The sequence below is a fragment of the Pistacia vera genome, unplaced genomic scaffold, assembly GCF_008641045.1.
Source record: "Pistacia vera cultivar Batoury unplaced genomic scaffold, PisVer_v2 Contig431, whole genome shotgun sequence".
NCBI lineage: Eukaryota > Viridiplantae > Streptophyta > Magnoliopsida > Sapindales > Anacardiaceae > Pistacia > Pistacia vera.
In genome coordinates, this window is record NW_022196259.1 from 270186 (window position 1) to 283606 (window position 13421).

General features: G+C 39.3%; 1 pseudogene; it reads left to right on the plus strand.

The window, feature by feature from the left end:
- Positions 1-781: 781 nt before the first annotated feature.
- On the plus strand, positions 782-10277 carry LOC116143648 (annotated as a pseudogene).
- Positions 10278-13421: the final 3144 nt, after the last annotated feature.

A 13421-nucleotide genomic window follows, 5' to 3' on the forward strand; every position in this document is an offset into this window, starting at 1 on the left:
GTTAATATACCGTCGTGTGTTTGTTCATTTGGCACTGATAGATCTCAATTATAAAAGTTGTCCTTCAGATGAAGAATGGGATGGGGGGGTGAGGATTTGCGAGTTCTTGCAACCATTTTATGAGATCGCTACTCTTTTTTCAGGTTCCCAATACCCCACAACAAACTTGTATCTCAGAAATGTGTGGAGAGTTCAAGTGCGTTTATACGAAGAGATCGAAAATGAGGATGAAGTTCTTAGTACCATGGCAAGTCAAATAAAAGGAAAATTTGGCAAATATTGAGATTCTTATACTGTTGTGTTGGCAATTGCAGCAATTTTGGACCCACGTTTCAAGTTTGAGTTTGTTTAGTTTTGTTACAAAAAAGTTGATGGCCCAGTAGTTGCAACAAGAAAGTTGGAGTTGGTCAAGCAGGAGTTGTATAGGCTTTTTGCTGCTTATGAGGGTCTAAGTGGCAATGAGGGTCCCAGCGATCCTTGCGTACAGGCCAGTAATCCTAATATCATTGGAGATGATATTTGTGTAAGTCAATACTCCCTAAATATTTTTATATTCTTGTGATTAATAAGGTTTTCTTTATTTTGTAATTTTGCTTTATTAAATTTAAATATTTAAATGGTGCAGGAATTTGACTACTACAAGAGTGACTTTAGTGCTACTAAGAAGTCCGAATTGGATACTTATTTGGGAGAGGCAAGGTTTGATCGCATCAAATTTTGCAATTTGGATATCCTGGACCATTAGAAGAAAAATAGTGATCAATACCCGATACTTTCGATGATGGCCCGTGATGTGATGAGTATACCAATAACGACTGTTGCTTCAGAGTCCAGTTTTAGTATTGGTAGCAAAGTGCTCAGTAAATATCGAAGTTCACTTTTACCGGAGAATGCAGAGTCTTTGATATGCATCAGGACATGGATTTCTGGATATGAAGTTAAAGGTAACATTTTAACTTATATTTCATATGTTTTAATATTTTTGTTTGTTAATATATTACGATAGTTAACTTATATTTTGTTAATTGTAGAAGATGAAATTGATGATGTTCAGCTGCTTGTNATTTTTTTTTTTTTTCCAATGTAGGCTTGGATGTATGAGGCCATCCCTGTCTTCGCTGGGGGGAGCAACAGTTTGGCTATGCAATAGCAATTTCCTCGGATGTTGCGGTGGCATGTCCAGAGGTACACCCATTCGGATTACGAGCAAATAGACATTGACATTCAAGCGGTTGGGGTAAGATTAAAGGACTAAGCTTTTGCATATGCAATTGCTTTAAAATTTCGCTTTAATGTGATTGATTTTGTTTCTTATTGCAGGGACTCGTCCATCCTTTTCTCACCGCTACTGGGGCTGAAGCGGAAAAGGACTATGTTAAATCTTTCAACGCACTGGAGAATGCAAGCGATGAAGGGATAGACCGCCTCATGCTGGACCTAGAAGGGTTCATGCATGTGATGGCAGTTGCGGGGCCAATGCTTCACAACGTGGTTGATACCGAGGAGGATGAAGCTTCAATCGGTCGAAGGTCCCAGAAGGAGGAGGAGGAGGAGAGGGAGGAAGAGGTTCGTATGCCTCAGCAAATCGGTACAACAAGTACCGCTTTGCCGAGACATCAGCGTCGGGAGAATAAGGTTGTTGACCTCATAAACGGCTTGTTTGAGAGTTTTACAACAGTCGTTGATGCAAGGTTTGAGAGTTTTGCAACAGCCATTTATGCAAGGTTTGACAGGATGGAAGAATGCATTAAAAGGGTGGAAGAGAAAGTGTATAAGCTGCGAGAGAAAGTTGGTACAGTGGAGGAGGAGGTTGGTGGAGAATTAAAGGCGGTTGAAGTGCAGATTGGCTTGAAAAGAGAGAGCCGGAAGAGCAAGATTGTGAAATCTCCTTACATGGTAGTGACACGGGGAAAGAAGAAGAAAATTAAGAAACAAATGGAGCAAGAACCAGAAATAGAGGAGGTTGGTGGAGGAAGTGGGGCGGTGATAATGGAGGAGGGCGAGGTAGGAGGCTAAGGAAGCGGGGATGTAAAAATGGAGGAAGCAGGAGGAAGTGGGCAAGGGGAATTGCAGTCAAATGTCGATTTGTATAGGCCAATAGAGGAAAAGAAAAAACTCTTCTATGCCTATTATAATGGATCAGGAAGTAATGGCCATATAAAGTGTAAGACACGGGATTATCCCCGGGAATGGTTTAGGAAGTTATTGACGATGGGCACGTGGCTTGAGGACTTGGTGAGTTTTTTTGCTTAATTTTCCTTATTTTTGCCTATGTTTTCCATACTTATCTTGTTGTTTTTATTTGATGCAGCACATCGATGAGATATTGGCACTGATGAGGCAACGACAGACTACTGATGGTGATCTATTGTATCCAGACTGTGCCATCACTGATGTGGCGTTTAGCCAAAGGCTTGTTTCGGCATATCACACTTTACTTAAAAATGTCGTTGCTAGTGGTGCAGTAAAAGGATCGAAGCGAAAAATATTGGCCCCAGTACAGTTGGACTGCATCCCAAATGATTTTCATTTTGATGACAGAATTATGCAGTATATACCGGGGGATCAGCCCAAATATGGCCACAGTTGGGCCTTTGTTAAAAGAGTGTACTGCATCATCATCGTCAAAGAGATGCACTAGATAGCAGTCGTTGCACATCTAGAGGAGGGGTTGCTGAAGATCCTTGACTGCAACCCCACTATTTGTTGAGACAAGCAGTTGCAGGTGGAGTTGGAGCCACTATCTAGGTTGTTCCCGCGGTTGTTGCGTGACAGCAGGATGTTTGGGCACTTGGGTGATGGAGTACTAACCGGAAAGTGGCCAATTAAGCGCTTTACCGGCCCAATAAATGAGTCAAGGTAACTTCTGTATAAAACTAACTTATATAATACAATTGTTCTATAAGTTTATTCTAATGCTAATGTCCTCTTCCTATTGTAGTGCTGAATGTGGGGTATATGCCCTGAAATTTATTGAGTTCGACATGACCAACACCCCGATGGATGGGTTGAATGACGAAACAATGAGAGACTGTCGGGAGGGCTGGGCTGTCGACTGCTTCCATGGGCAGATGGATCCATTTTGAGTGAGCAGAACCCAATAAAAATGTATGAAAGTTGGACTTTGAAATTTGTAGTTTATGTGATGTCGATGTTCATACTTGGGTTGTGGTGCTAATGCTGCAGGTGTCATGTTTATATGGAGCTTTACCGAAAGACACGATTTGTGATGAACTTCTCACCTACACACACTATAACTTATTTACGTGTTTTTTTTTATTTACAAAAGTTGACGTGTCTGCAGGTTCCTGGCAAACAATGAGAGGAAACTTCTCAAACAAAGGCTGGTTGGCAAGAGGAGAGGAGGCATCTGCAATAAAGGCTTCTGGGAAGGCATGGTACAAAACAATGATCTCAGGGAGGTTGTTGGCAATGTATAAGAAATTTTTGTAAAGAATTGGATCTGACATTTGGGAGATAATTTTTTTTGTCCATATAAGATATCTCAATATATTTCGATATTTGCCGCATCCTATGCCTATTTTTTATTTTCTGTTTCGATTACATTGATGTCTCCTATATTTTGATTTGTGATGAATTTGATTGATACAAATTCTTTTCGGATTTGCGAGGGAAATGAGTGATGTACAAATGTTTCTCAAATGACTAAGACTTTTCCAGATATGATCACTTAAGCGATCTAAAATCGCTTAAGCGACATAGACTCGTTTAGGAAGCATCGCTTAAGCGATACGTAAGATCGCTTAAGCGATCCTATATCGCTTAAGCGATTGAGACTCGTTTAGGAAGCATCGCTTAAGCGATACATAAGATCGCTTAAGCAATCATAGATCTGGGCAGATACATTCTGCCTTGGCCAAGATCGCTTAAGCAATCTAACATCGCTTAAGCGACAGAGACTCGTTTAGGAAGCATCGCTTAAGCGATTACCATCTGGGCAGATGTTCATTCTGCCTTGATAAAGATCGCTTAAGCGATAGAGACTCGTTTAGGAAGCATCGCTTAAGCGATACATAGGATCGCTTAAGCGATCATAAATCTGGGCAGATACATTCTGCCTTGGCCAAGATCGCTTCAGCGATCCAACATCGCTTAAGCGACAGAGACTTGTTTAGGAAGCATCGCTTAAGCGATACGTTAAGCGATCATAGATCTGGGCAGATGCATTCTGCCTTGGCCAAGATCGGTGAAGCGATTTAAGATCGCTTAAACGATCAATAGTGTTTTATTTGAATCACATAAGCGATACAAATGGATAGCTTAAGCGACCAAAGTAAAAGCAATGAATCGTTTAAGCGATATATGAGATCGCTTAAGCGACCATAAATCATGGCCAATTCATTCTGCCTTGGCCACGATCGCTTAAGCGATTTTAGATCGCTTAAGCAATCAAGAGTGTTTTAAGAAAATCGCTTAAGCGATACAAGTGGATGGCTTAAGCGATTAACACTATGCTAAACATATAGGGTTTACGATTCGTCTTTGTGGACTATGACCGTTATTATATTTATATTAAACATAACGTTCTTTTACGTCAATATGAAACATATAAAGTATAGAATGTATACGTCTATGCTAAACATATAGGGTTTATAATTCGTCTTTGTTCAAAACATAAAGGGTGCGTTTGGTTGGATATTCGTATAAATATTATAAATCCTATTCCCATAATATTTCTTTGTTTAATTATTTAGCAAATATAAGTATTTTCTTAATAAATTTTAGGCCCATTAACTGAATTAATTTCATTAATACCGCCTAAGAAAGTTTCAATAGTAACAAAAACACCCCCACCCACCAAACTTCCTAGATTTCAGCACCACCGACGGCTACAAACCACCGGAAATAGCCGGTAATTCACAGATGTGACATTGGGCCGTCATCGACTTTCAAATGAAATGGTTGACGTTGACGGTCAACGACAGCCAAATCTTGGGCATCATTGACCGAAAACGACGGCTATATCTTTGGCCATTGCAGACGGCTAGATGTCGCATTTTTCGTTCGTCGACGGCCAGATATGGCCGTGATCTGGGCTTTTCCGACCTTATCCGTGGTCGATGTGGCTGGAAAAGCCCATATCGACGCCTTATCAGCCTGATCCGGCCGCAATGCGTCGTAATGCCCTTTCCCGGTAGGTTTCCGACGGTGGTGGCCGAGATCTGGGAAGTAGGGTAGGTAGGGGTGTATTTGTCAAATTTTCAAATCTTTCGTTGGTCGATTAAGCGATCGTAATAAAAGGAACTTCGTTTACACAGGGTCGCTTAAGCGATCATAGATATCGCTTAAGCGATTCTTTACTTTTTCAGTTGGTCGATTAAGCGATCGTGGATCGCTTAAGCGATCATGTGATTGGCAGAATCAAATCTACCCAGGTGCGTGATCGCTTAAGCGATTCTTCTCTTTTTGTCTTCGTTGATTAGGCGATCATAAATCGCTTAAGACCTGGGCAAAATCAAATCTTTCCAGGTGCACGATCTCTTAAGCGATCCTAGATATCGCTTAAGCAATTCTTGTCTTTTTTTCTTGGTCGATTAAGTGAACGTGGATCGCTTGGGCGATCGTGCCCCTAGGCAGAATCATCTGCCCAGTTGCACGATCGCTTAAGCGATCTAGATATCGCTTAAGCAATTCTTGTCTTTTTGTCTTGGTCGATTAAGCGATTGTGGATCGCTTAAGCGATCGTACACGTGGGCAGAATCATCTTCCCAGGTGGACGATTGCTTAAGCTATCCGTGATATCGCTTAAGCGATCCTGTTTGGAAAACCCTTAGTCGTTTAAGCGATATACTTAGTCGCTTAAGCGATCATTGGAGATATATACTTTTCCTGCTTTTCTCCTGAATTTTGACAAACTAAAATTACCAACACGTATTAATTCCATACTTTCTTCTCAATTTGACAACCTAATTCCAAACTAAAATCAACAACAAATATTTAGGTCATGTAACAAGAAATATAAAATTTATAACATTAATAATTGAAAACAATAACTCATCAACGGTTGGCCTTGGCAACTCGCTGAATTTCATCCTTCTTCAAACCTAATTTTCTGGATGTGCATGTGATTGCTTTTGGCAACTGCTTCTCTTGTGGCCAGGTTGCTTGCAAATTGAGCACTTATTCATCTTCCGCAGAACCTCAAAGGCTNAGAGTACTCTAATGTTTGTTGAGATTTGCAGGATAAAGAGAAGTGAATGAGTGTGTGAATGTGTTGTTGACAGTGAAGGAGATTTGTCTGTAATTTGTAATATTTGAAGTGATTAATCCTAGTGTAGCGGGCTCCATATTCTAGAGCTCAACGTGGATGTAACTTGTTCTATATTGAACAAGCGAACCAAGTAGATTGTGTGTTGTGTGATTTCTTGTTCTTGCGTTTGATTTGATCTGAGATTGATTTGGTGGTTTGAGTAATCAGGATTGATTTACAACAGTGGTATCAGAGCCAAAAGTTCTAAGGTGTATCTAGGTTTAGAAATCGTTTAACTCTTGACGAATTCGAAAATTAGGGTTTGTTTGTTTTGGGGGTTTTTCGATTTAAATGTTCCTAGATCATTAGGACTTCAAATCTTGCTGAGTCTTGGGATTAATTCGTGAGATTAGGTCACAAACACAAGGGATCGACGAATCAGGCAAAATCAAAATTAGGGTTTTGTTAGGATTTGGGGGTTTTCTTTCGAATTAGGGTTTCGAATCGCCCTGAATCTGTTTAAGGGTATCTCGGCTGGAAAACCAATAACCGCTTTAAAAACTGCCTGGCAGCACTTGGCAACCTCTGGTATAATAACGCCACATACTCCTTAGATTGTCTTGCCTTGTCATTACAGTATAATGAGCACTACTCGTATGGAGATCTCCCAATACGATGGGAAGATAGATTTTAATACTCCTTTAGTAATAAACTTTCCAACCAAATCAATTCAGTTGTAGTCTCATCCGATATTTCTCTATATTAAGATTCAATTGATGATTTAGCTGCCACCTTTTGGATTTTAACATCGGTTTATCAAATTGCCTTCTACAAATTAGCAAACACCTTATAGGAGATATTTTATCATCAAGTTGGCTAGCTTTCTAAATTCAAACAAATAGTACAATAGTCACTAGTGCATAAATTTTCATAATTTGGGTAATAAAATGCATTTATTTTACAAATCACACCCACAAATATTTAATTCATAATAAGACATTGGTGCATATCTTGGTGAATTGATGGAGATAATAACGCCCAACAAAAGACGTCATAATGTTGCAAATCACATAAAAATGGTAAGGGGCCTAAGGGCTAGGCGGGTTTTAATGTAAACGATGGTGTAAACTTGACGCGATTATAACACGATTAGCACCAGTTCATTCTTATTTACCATTTCACCTCCCTCTCCTTCTAAATATTTCCCATTACTAAGGGTGTGCAAAAGAATTGATTAGAATCGGAATTGGTGGGTATCCAAGGTCCTGTTTTGGTTCCAAAAATCTGGAATCGGCATTGTGTGGCTCCGATTTCCTAATTGAACCGGAATCAAGAACTATGACTGATCTAAAATAACATTAAAGACTGGAGGGGTTTTTGTAATTTTGCATGTCATATAAAAAATTCAATCAGGATTTTTTTTTTTTTGGGGGCGGAGGGGGCGGGGGGGGGGGGGGGGGGGGGGGGGGGGGGGGGGGGGGGGGGGGGGGGGGGGGGGGGGGGGGTGTTGCGCCGGCGCAAACTACATTTTTCTCACATATTGTGTATGGAGATTGGATGGGATTGGAGGCATTCAAGCTGCCACTGAAAAAAAAAGTCTGTAACATGATGTTCACTGTAGTTGTTTCATGAATGAGATGAATGCTTGAGGTAGCAACTCGGGCCCAAGGTCAGCCTGTCACGATTCAACCTGCCACGTAGGCAACGTCCATGTGAGCATAAGATCATGCTCTGATACCAATTGATAGAAACCCACCCAAACAACTCAAACAATTAGGTTGGGCCATGAGTCTTTCATGGGCTTGGGTAAAACTCTTTTTGGAAAATCGACTTGCCAAGAGAGGGTGTGCAAGTCCTTTATAAACCACATGCCCACTATTTTCCTTTCCAATGTGGGATTCTAACATTAACACTGTAAGTTTTCAAAGTCAACTTAATGATTAGATAGTACCATTATTAGATATAGGATATTCCTTACATGTTAAATTTATTAGACTACCCATTAGATAATCCTCATGTGCATGTGATAATGGATTAAATTAGGTCATGATAACAAGCTATTGTACTTTGAGTTAATGAATTTTGTGGTCAGATTGGATTTTACTACAGGGAATTTATATTGCCCTGCATCTTATATTTAGCTAATGGTTAAAATGTTAAGTATGTTATTGTAATCTTTAAAGCATCTTTATTGAATTCTCTAGGCATCGATGTTTTGGAGGAAAAGAGTCATTGAGATAGCCTCTGAGTATCCTGATGTTGAGCTCTCACACATGTATGTTGACAATGCTGCAATGCAACTTGTTCGCAATCCGAAACAGGTTACTTTTTTAATGAATTGGCACAGGCTTTCTCTTCACTTTCTGTGAGATGCGTAGAAGTTTAGATTGGGAGAAAAGTTCAGTTATAGAGCCCCATTAATGAAATGTGGAACCCTTACTGTTTGAAAATGAAATATTGCAGTTTGATACAATTGTGACCAACAACATATTTGGTGACATTTTATCTGATGAAGCTTCAATGATTACTGGAAGTATAGGGATGCTTCCTTCTGCTAGTCTTGGTGAATCGGTATGGCTAATCATTTTATCCTTCTTAAATCAGTGGCTTTAAAAGAATTTATTTTAGTTTCTTTCATTTATGTTTAGAGTAATTTGTCTACACATTTTTTGGTTTTCATTTGGCATACGTTGGATTTATTAATTCACTGGCTCAGGGACCTGGACTTTTTGAGCCAATACATGGTTCTGCTCCTGATATTGCTGGACAGGTTGGATTTTCTCCTTTCTGTCAAAATAAAGTCTCCTTTATTTCTCTTCTAAAAAGAAATGATCAGTGTGCATTTAATGGGCAACATTATTATTAAATATGCAGGATAAGGCAAACCCATTGGCAACTATACTTAGTGCTGCTATGCTATTGAAGTATGGCTTGGGTGAAGAAAATGCTGCAAAGAGAATTGAGAATGCAGTTTTGCATACCCTAAATAAGGGCTTCCGAACGGGTGATATATACTCAGCTGGAAATGTATGTGTTCTTTTTTTCTATGATCCATTACCTTTGTTATAGATCTCTGTTGTGTGATGTTCTTGTATAGCAAATGGTTTAGGACTTTCCCCTTCCATTTTTCTTCTCTTTCGTAGGTCATTGTTAATTTATCTTGTGAAGATAATCTGGTTCAAATTCCCATGATTGAAATAGGAGAGTAAAAAGTAAAAGCAGTGATTGCCAAATGCCAATAGAACCTTCTGATCTTGAAATTTTCAGAGTTTGGCATCATATTATGATGAACTAATGTTTCCCATTGCTTTGTATATCCCCATGTCAAGATGTCATGAATAAAGGGTGTTTGAAATAAACGGGTACACAATTTCTTTTGCTCTACTTTCTCTATGTAGAGCAAAACTGTCCTTAATTTTCATTTCATTTCTCTAGTCCCATGCAATACATGAGTCAGTTGCAAAATTCTCTTCAACACTTCTGCAGTTTTGGTATCCGAAAAATCATAGACAGGATATTCCTTTTTAATATTTGCACAGAATTTTATATATTCATGGTTGTTGCCTCAGTTTTTATCGAGAATTTCTTCTTAGTGTAAAGCTTCTATTTATTTATTTTTGGAGGATTAATAGATAACACTTGCATTTACAGAAATTAGTAGGATGCAAGGAGATAGGTGAAGAGGTATTGAAATCGGTAGAGACTCCAGTTCCTGCTGCTGTTTGAATTGACACCACAAGGAGTTTCTATCTTCTGCCATTTTTCTGTCGTTTCAGAGGATCTATGGCCTTGAAGGCCGCGGCAACTAGCAGAAAAACACCATATTTTCTGCCTCATAATTTGTTGCATCCTTGCAGCAATTAGGATCTCGAGTATTTATTATTTATGTCGCGAATGTTATTAGGATCTTATTCTTGTAACTTTATAGGCTCATTAGTCTTTTGGTTCCTGGTGTTGTATCTCACTCATCATTCTGAAACCTTATTTAACAGGAGCTTGTGTGACATGGAAATGATTGTTTAATTGATGGAGAATAAAGAACTCTTCTTTTGCAGTTTGTTGAAAATAATTTTATGAAACGTTAGATATAATCTAGAACTCAAGTGAATTTCATGCCCATGGTCGGAGACGCAAAAACCTTTCTTTTTTCCCCTCTTATGTTACATTTAAAATCTAATGAATCTTCTTAAAATTTCTTTTATTTAATAATTTCCAGAAACTGAGAATTATATTTTATTTAAATTCAAGGAACATGCCATAATTGCTGTCTATAATTGAATAGTACTGATGCACAGCCTGGTGCAAAGAAGAGAGAAACGTAGAAAGAAATTTGTATATTACTGAAAAACTAATACAACATTACAACTAATTTATAGTGTTACAGTAGAGATTAGATCAGGTAAAATCTCATGTTTATATTTTATAACTTGCCACAGCCTTGACGAAGTAAGCCGGCTTATCATTCCAAAACTTTGACCAGGGTACCAAAAAAAGAACAATTAAAAGCTTCCGACTTGCCTCCATATGAACTGCTTGAATTCTATGATGAAAAACAGGGTTGCTACGTCACAACTCCTGAATACGCCGACAAACTTTCACAAGCTCAGATGATAGATATCTATGCTCCTTCTACCAAGTACTAGGAGATTTTAGATTTTGTTAATTGAATAATACTATACTTACAAATTCATCTGTTCGTACAAACTTACATATACAAACTGATGTGTTTTAATGGGATTAGATGATTTTAAATTAAAGATAATTTTAAAAAATTAGAAGAGATGATATGTCAAACATGCAATACTTTTTCGGAAGAATCTGGCTGATTCTTCAAACAAGCTCAAGGCATGCAAAAAGGTGAATTATCGTGATGAAACAAGTAAATGATCATGCGGTAGCTGCAAGAGTTTTGGCTATGCCATGAGAGTTTGGTAGAACAAGGGGTTATCGTATGACTATTTGGGATGCTCGTTGTTGATAATGTGAGAATTACATCCGAGGATGAACATGATAATAAAAGGTAGCTTGTGCTTGTTATATGCTGAATCATTGTAATCAGTGTGACGTGGCATGTATGAATCACCTGGGCATTCGTGAAATGGCTTTTCTACAAATAAAAAGGAGACTACATCCCACAATTTGAATCAGTCATAAGCAACAAAGTAAGCCAAGTGTTTCCATGACTAAAAAAGCTAGAAGCAAGGGGGGCAGGACAACCGTTAACCGCCATTGTTGACTAGTTTTGCTTTGATACTACACAAGTTTTTGCCCCTTGTAAGTAAAAAAGATAATATGGTTCTTTCTTTGTTACGATATATAAAAGCTAAATAGAACGCATGGCAATATCACAACATAAAACACAACAAGCTTTCTGAGTTCTTAATAATCTCTGTTTGACCAATTATCTTCTTAATTTCTTATGGCTGAAGCACTTGTCACCATTGCCTTGGAACAATTTGCTTTAATTGGTGGTCAACAGGCAGAGAAAGGATAAGACTGATTGCGGGTGCTAAGCTAGAAGTTGAGAGGCTTCAAAGTAATTTCGTGGCCATTCAAGCTATGCTTGCTGATGCGGAGAACCGATAAGTGAAGGAGAGCGCTCCGAGAGTTTGGTTAGACAAGCCTAAAGACGTAGTTAATGTGCTGGATGAGTGGAACACCAAGATTCTGGAAGCAAAATTGAAGGAAGCTGAAAATGCTTCTAAGCGTTTGAAAAAGCTACGTTCCCTCAATTCTCGCAATCTAAGTTCTAGAACATTTATTCAGCGTTGTAACAATGCTATCAAGTTTAAAGATTGTTGATGCTTGATTTTGACACCAACCACTCGCACGTGTAAAATGCTAAAATGACTTAGAAGTCACACGTGATATGAGGGGATTGAATCAAATAATAGGTTAAGAACAATATTTAAAGTTATTCGGATGCTCTAAAGCGAATCTTGCGTCAACTACTATTGTATTAATAAGAGAGAGTGATCAGGTCGCGTTCAACAAGCTAAGTTACAGTTTAGAGAGAGAGAGAGTTATTTCAGCGTAAAATTAGCTAATCCCCCCAAATGAGAGGGAAGTCCTCTATTTATAGTAGGAAAGTTCAAGGTAATGATTATGAAAGCTGCAAGTGGATAAGTGTCGTGCAAATCCTTTCTTTGCGTCCCATTTGATCACCTGCCCGAGGAATTTCCTCGATTAAAGTAGGGCTTTGACACGTGGGCGATCTCTAGCCGCTTGCTGCCATGACACTCACCTGTTGTACTGACATGAGCCATGCCACTTGTGCTAGGCGCGACGTGGCCGCCCCTAGACGGCGTAGAACCCTTTTGAACTTTGACCATCCTTTACTGACGAGGCTCCACGTCAACCCTACTTTTTCCGGCATAACAGAAGTCCTCCAGTTTTTAAGGTTTAAGGATCGAACCTTGAAAACTTCATAATTATGCCATGATTTGACATATCTAAATGACGTCTGGTCGAGCCGACCTGGCTACAAGGAGGTCATAGAACATTTTTCTACGAGTGACCTGAGATGGTCTTCTTCCGCAAAGTTAGCGACCTGGATTAGACCCTATTCAATGCCGTATTGATGAACCTCTTATCTTAACCGAGGTCCGTGACTTGATTACACTTGGCATATTTTTGCTGGAGGCAAGGAATCACATCGCTTTGCAACTGACATACGACGAAGAGTGTTCTTTTCCAACGACCTCTTCAAATGTTATCCATTGCGCTTGACAGCTAATCCATTAATGAAGTGTTCTTTATTCTGACAAACGTGTCATATGCGCAATAAGTGTCAGCCATACGCATTAAATGCAAGTCATGTTGAAATGTCATTCCTTATCAGGGCATTAAATGTGGATGAGAGCGCATTTAATGTGGAGGAGAGAATCGAGCCGTTGCTAGATTATTTCAACGGAGAGACGCGACAATTGAATTTCTCGAAGCGTGGCGGTTACTCTTTCTCGCCGATTGATGACACGTGGTCGTGATCAACGACGAGAGATGCATTCTGCCCAAATGTCGATTGGCTTCAGGAAGACCAATCATCGTTTCCTCCACTATAAAACCCCAGGCTCGCCTTAAGCAATGTCACAACACTCATACTTTCAGAAAAAGCAAAAAGCTCTTGCGAGACCAGATTTTCAATCCTTCAATTGGTGTGCACTTTCCGTTAACAGTAGGAAGCTCGACCCCCCACGGCCAAAAAGGTAAG